Genomic DNA, 6719 nt, shown 5'->3' on the forward strand with positions numbered 1-6719 from the left:
CCACCTCCTCCCTCGCCCCTTCCCTGTTCCCCCGACCCGGTCGGAACAGGGGCGCGCTGCCGCCGCACCACCTCGCCGGCGGTGAACCCCGCGAGAGGATAAGGGCGCCAGCGGCCCCCGCTTCCTCGGGCCTCCCTCCCACTCACCCCGCTCTCCCTCTCGGCCCCCGCGCCTCCCTCTTCCCTCCCCCGGATCCGCGCCGCTCTCCTCTGCCCCACGCCCGACGCGCTCGCCGCCGTTCCCGTCGTTCACGCGGCCACCGTGCCCCACTCGCCACCTCGCCGTGTCTTACGACGTCGCCGCCCTCGACTACACCCCCTCCGCCTCTCCGTCGAAGCTCGGAGCCACTACAACGACCTCTCCGAGCTCGCCTTCATCTTCGGACGCCGGCGACCCCCTTCTTCCCCGGCGACGACCTGCTGCTACTAAGCCACCCACGGGCCTTTCTTGCGCCGCGCGGTGAGCTCCTCTACCTCCTCCCCCTCTCCGTTAGCTCGCTCGCGCTCCGTAGCTGCTTCCCCGCGCGCGCCCGAACGCCACACCGCGGAGCTCGCCGCCGGCGTGTCTCCGGTGACCAAATGGTCACGGGCGTTGGCCCGCTAGCCCGACCGCACCGAGCCGCACCCGCCTAGGTAGTTAGTTCGGCCGTTCGCGCGCTCTAGCGTAGCTTCCGTCGGGCACCCGTAGCACCTCGCCGCCGGCGAGTTCATAGCGCTCGTCTCCGGCCGTTCCAGCCCCTCCGACCACCGCCGTTGGACGCGCGACGTCGAGCCGCGTCGAACGCGCCAAGCCCCGCCCCCGCAAACCCACTGTGGGCGAAACCCGAAGCACACCCGCGCATCGCCGCCGCGTTGGAGCTCGCCGGAGCCCCTCTCCGGTGCCCTGCCGACGTGGCCGGCCGGCCCCCCTGGCTCACCGCCAGTGGCCCCCACGGGCCCCAGTTGACTGGGTTGACCCAGTCAACTGCTGACTGGGCAGGCCCAGTCACTGACATGCGGGCCCCGCCGCAATTTTTTTTTTTAAAAAAAATGTTTTATAAATAAAAATAATTAGTTTAAATAATCTCTCACTGACAGGTGGGCCCATTAGTTAATTAACTAAAAGTTAATTAGTTTAATCCTCTGTTAACCCACTGTCTATGACAGGTGGGTCCTCCTTGTCAGTTTGACCAGTCAACCCGGACTGTTGACCGCTGACGTCACTCATACGTCATGCTGACGTCATATCCCTTTTTCTGTTAATTAAATAATTCCAGAAATTCAAATAAACTTTGAAAATTCATATCTTTTAAACCGTAACTCGGATGAACATGTTTTCTATATGAAAGTTGCTCAGCACGACGAGACGAATCCGAATACGCAGTCCGTTCGTCCACCACACCTCCCTAACCTATCGAACTAGCAACTTTCCCCCTCCGGTCCGTCTGTCCGAAAACGTGAAACATCGGGAATACCTCCCGGATGTTCCCCCCCTTCACCGGTACCACCTACTGTCGCGTTAGGACACCCCTAGCACCGCTCACTGTCATGTCACGCATCGTCATGCTTATGTTTGCATTGTATTTACTGTTTCTTCCCCCTCTTCTCTCCGGTAGACTACGAGACCGACACTGCTGCTGCCCAGTTCGACTACGGAGTCGACGACCCCTCCTACTTGCCAGAGCAACCAGGCAAGCCCCCCCCTTGATCACCAGATATCGCCTACTCTCCTCTATACTGCTTGCATTAGAGTAGTATAGCATGTTACTGCTTTCCGATATCCTATCCTGATGCATAGCCTATCCTTGCTACTACTGTTGTTACCTTGCCTGCAATCCTACATGCTTAGTATAGGATGCTAGATTTCCATCAGTGGCCCTACATTCTTGTCCGTCTGCTGTGCTACACTATCGGGCCGTGATCACCTGGGCGGTGATCGCGGGTATATACTTATATACTATATACATGACACATGTGATGACTAAAGTCGGGTCGGCTCGTAGGAGTACCCGCAAGTGGATCTTTGTGGCGGAGCGACAGGGCAGGTTGAGACCGCCTAGGTAAGAGGTGGGCCTGGCCCTGGTCGGCGTTCGCGGATACTTAACACGCTTAACGAGATCTTGGTATTTGATCTGAGTCTGGCCATTTGGTCTATACGCACTAACCATCTACGTGGGTGTAGTTATGGGTATCCCGACGTCGTGGTATCATCCGAAGCTCTTTTGACGTCAGCGACTGAGTGGCGCGCGCGGTGTTGGACCGCTTTGACGTAACCGCCGTGATCGTGTGGGTTGCTAGGTCTGCTCGCGGCCGCGTTCGCAACGTGCAGGTGTGCTTAGGGCGATGGGCCCAGACCCCTGCGCGCATAGGTTTAGACCGGCGTGCTGACCTCTCTGTTGAGCCTAGGTGGGGCTGCGACGTGTTGATCTTACGAGGCCGGGCATGACCCAGGAAAGTGTGTCCGGCCAAATGGGATCGAGCGTGTTGGGTTATGTGGTGCACCCCTGCAGGGAAGTTTATCTATTCGAATAGCCGTGTCCCTCGGTAAAAGGACGACCCGGAGTTGTACCTTGAGCTTATGACAACTAGAACTGGATACTGAATAAAATACACCCTTCCAAGTGCCAGATACAACCCGGTGATCGCTCTCTAACAGGGCGACGAGGAGGGGATTGCCGGGTAGGATTATGCTATGCGATGCTACTTGGAGGACTTCACTCTATTCTCTTCTATATGCTGCAAGATGGAGATGACCAGAAGCGTAGTCTTCGACAGGACTAGCTATCCCCCTTTTAATTCTGGCATTCTGTAGTTCAGTCCACTGATATGCCCCTTTACACATATACCCATGCATATGTAGTGTAGCTCCTTGCTTGCGAGTACTTTGGATGAGTACTCACGGTTGCTTCTCTCCCTCTTTTTCCCCCTTTCCTTTCTATCTGGTTGTCGCAACCAGATGTTGGAGTCCAGGAGCCAGACGCCACCGTCGACGACGACACCTACGGCACTGGAGGTGCCTACTACTACGTGCAGGCCGCTGACGACGACCAGGAGTAGTTAGGAGGTCCCAGGCAGGAGGCCTTGCCTCTTCGATCGTTGCTACTTTTGTGCTAGCCTTCTTAAGGCAAAACTTGTTTAACTTATGTCTGTACTCAGATATTGTTGCTTCCGCTGACTCGTCTGTGATCGAGCACTTGTATTCGAGCCCTCAAGGCCCCTGGCTTGTATTATGATGCTTGTATGACTTATTTATGTTTTAGAGTTGTGTTGTGATATCTTCCCGTGAGTCCCTGATCTTGGTCGTACACATTTGCGTGCATGATTAGTGTACGGTTAAATCGGGGGCGTCACAACCATGAATGCCTTTGTCCTATTGTCATTGGATGCCCATAGATACCAAGGGCACCCCTCCTCACATTTTGCACAAACCCTCATCTTGTCATTAGTTGGCATCTTCAGGTTGACCCTGTTCCTGCATGAGTATTCTTTGATAGCCTTCCTAAGCAGCTGCACATTCTGAAAAACTTGCCCCACATGAAACTTAGGTCTTATTAAATCTTCATCCCTAAATGTCTTGAAGTTCATCTCAATTATTCCTTCATCATCAGAATCTGGCCTTCTTAACTCATCATCTTCTGACACATCTAATTGTTCCTCATTCCTATTCTCCTCTACAGCATCAAAGCAATTGTTCACATACAAGTCATCATCTCCCTCTAATATGGCATAGTCACTATCTGCAATTTCAGGCACATAATCAATGTCACTACCCTCTTCTTCTGAATCTGTTGATCCTCCACTTGCATCATTGTCATGAACATCATCTGCATCCATATTGATAACTGACTTGCCTTTCTCCTTTAGTACTTCAGTTGCTGTCCTGAAACCTTCCCCTGATTCAGGTCTGACCACATTCAATGGCTTCATTGGGCTGATGACTTTTGGGAGATCTTGAATTGGGAACCTAACTACATCATCAAGATCCCTGATAGAATCATCATGTTCCAAAAAAATATCCATGAAATGATGCCCAAATGTCACAAAAGCTCTCATGTTATCTGTGGCATCCTCTCCATTGATCACTCTAAGCCCATTTGTGTTGACTTGAAGACCTGGCATGCAGTAGTACACTGTCATCCTTCCTTCCTTCTCATACCCTATCTGCTCTATGAGATCATCCACATCTGGGGGAGACCATGTGTTCTTGTCTATGTTATCAAACCAGATGCTCTGCCCTCCATAGTACTTTTTGCTTCTGCCTTGGCCCATGAAAAAACCTCCATGCCATATTTGAACAGAAAACATAGGATCATCATCACCTGCAATCAATAAGTGGAGTTGTTCAGAATAACATTTTCAATCAAAATGTAACTGATTGTGACCGCAAGTTTCTGTCCTAAAAAATGAACACTGATTGTGACCACAAGTTTCTGAATTTAAACATGCATCTCTCCATAATGTCAAACTTATCTGAATGTACCTGAATGTGCCTCAATTTGAACTACTTCAACAAATTATATCAGAATTTAAACAACTTGACATATGCACCAATCAATTCATAATAGAAAAAGACAATGTTATAAAAGATTGCATAAATCATTGCCTGCATTGGAAGCAACTCCAACAAAAAGAGCCTGCTTTCATTACAAACTCCTCCCAAATTAGTACTAACCCTACTCAATTCACTACAAACCCTAGCTCTCGTCAACATATCGCATAGTATCTACACACTCCTCCTAAATCAGTCCAGATCGTAGTCAATGCCACCCACACCGAGCGAAAACCCAACCTAAATCCCCAAAAAATCCACCTGCCAAAACCCTATCAAAACCCTAGCACTAACCCCTTTCCCCATAAAATTTTGACCTTCAAATCCATGGAACGGCTGTGGACGATCGGATATGAACGGAAACACGTGAATAAAAGCTGGTGCGGGAGAGGGTCGCGGGTTCTTACCGTAATGCGGCGGCGGTCCGTGCTCTGGGCGACGAACAGGGGCCAACGCCAGAGCAGACGCGCGACGCTGCCTTCCGATCTCCTGCAACCAGACGACGGCACGACCTCTTGAAGCCTCGCTCCCGACGACACGAGCAGTCGCCGGTCACCTCCGCTGCCGATCACCGCCTCCCGACGAGAGGAAAACCAAGCGTCTCCCTGCCTCGAACGCAACTAACAAAGAAACAGAGCAGGGGAGGAGCTTAATGCAAAACAGAGGCAGCCAGGACGCGAAATTTGCAAAATAGCCCCCCAAATCAACTCGCCAGTGCAAAAGAACCCCCGCCTCACTTGCGTGGCAGGTCAAAGAGTCAAACAGTACGCCACGTGGGACAAATACGGCGACGCAGCGTACGCGGTGACCTGCGCTGTTAACAAATGTAATGATAAGCACCGTAATTTGGGTATTCCGTAATCCAGTGACCGAAGTGAACTTTGTGATCAAATACAGTGACCGCGGGTGAATTTCACTCGTGGGAGGAGGGAGGGGGCGATGGTGCTTTTCTTTTCGAGCTGGGGGTGGGGTGGGGAGTAGCTGGTAGAGCAGTCCTGGCCTGGGGCTAGAGGCTTTTTTCTTTTGAACACTTATTTATTTACTTTTGAATTGATTGGTTGGATTTCACATTTACTATTTTTCAACAGTTTTGCTAAATCTCATATGCCTGATTTTTTTTCTCACGTGAGTAAATTTCTGCTTCGCACGAGGCTGGAGGTGGGTGGGGACGTCGTGAGGAGCGGCAACGACCAGTGTCGACCATGCTGAGGCCGACCCATGACCTTGCCGGAGCCGGGGACAACATTGCGAGCAGCAGCGAGCTGCGGCGTCCCGGGTGGAGGGGAGGAAGAAACTTCACCATAGTGGTCGGGAGAGGGGGGGTTCCTGTAGATTTTGGGGGTTTAGAGGGATGACCGAGGCAGTAGCCACAACAGAGGTAGGAGGAGGTTGGAGAGGGCGAGGCAACGAGCTGGTGGGCAGTAGCGCCTGCCGGTCGTGGGTGATGGAGGGTAGGTAGTTGAGGGCGTGAGTGAGGAAGAAGATGAACCGTGTTGATTTGTTTTGGGCAGTTGGATGAAGATGTGATGGCCCTGACAAAAAGTGACCTCATGCTCCCGTTTTCAAACGGTTGACAAAACAAACAAACGAAACAAAATGCTTCTACCATTGTGTAAATGTTTTTTTGGTGAAATGGTTCAAATCTATTATTAAAGTTCACTGGAAGTACAAAACATCTCAAACATAATAAAAATTACATCGAGATTCCAAGACCACCAAACGACTACTAGCGCCGTCAGAACGAGCCGCGACGTGTCGTTGTCTCTGCTCCCCTACCAAAGCTGGTTTGACCTTGTCGATGAAAGATGAGAAGTCTTCGTGCACACGCCCCTAAGGACCAACGCCCTGAAGCCGCAGTCATCGCCGTTGAACACTTGAAAAGATCTGAAACACCTGACACCAAATCTTGTCATACGACAATAAACCCTAACCTCACCGCTCCAAGGAGACGGAAGGAGTCTACGCCGGAGCTCTGTCAACTATGTCTAGATGGACAAACTCGAGGAGGATCAGAGCCCGGAAGACAAACTCGAACAAGAAGCGGTGCCATCCTCTGAACTAGTACGATCTACTCTCGACATCCCATAATAGAAGACGTTTTGCACTTCAATTAGAGGTAGTAATTCGCAACGGGGGGGGCAGCTTGCTGTCTGTGCGTGTAATGCGCCGCGGTGGTGTTCTTCCTGACGATT

This window comes from Triticum aestivum, chromosome 4D (genome assembly GCF_018294505.1).
Source record: "Triticum aestivum cultivar Chinese Spring chromosome 4D, IWGSC CS RefSeq v2.1, whole genome shotgun sequence".
NCBI classification, from domain to species: domain Eukaryota; kingdom Viridiplantae; phylum Streptophyta; class Magnoliopsida; order Poales; family Poaceae; genus Triticum; species Triticum aestivum.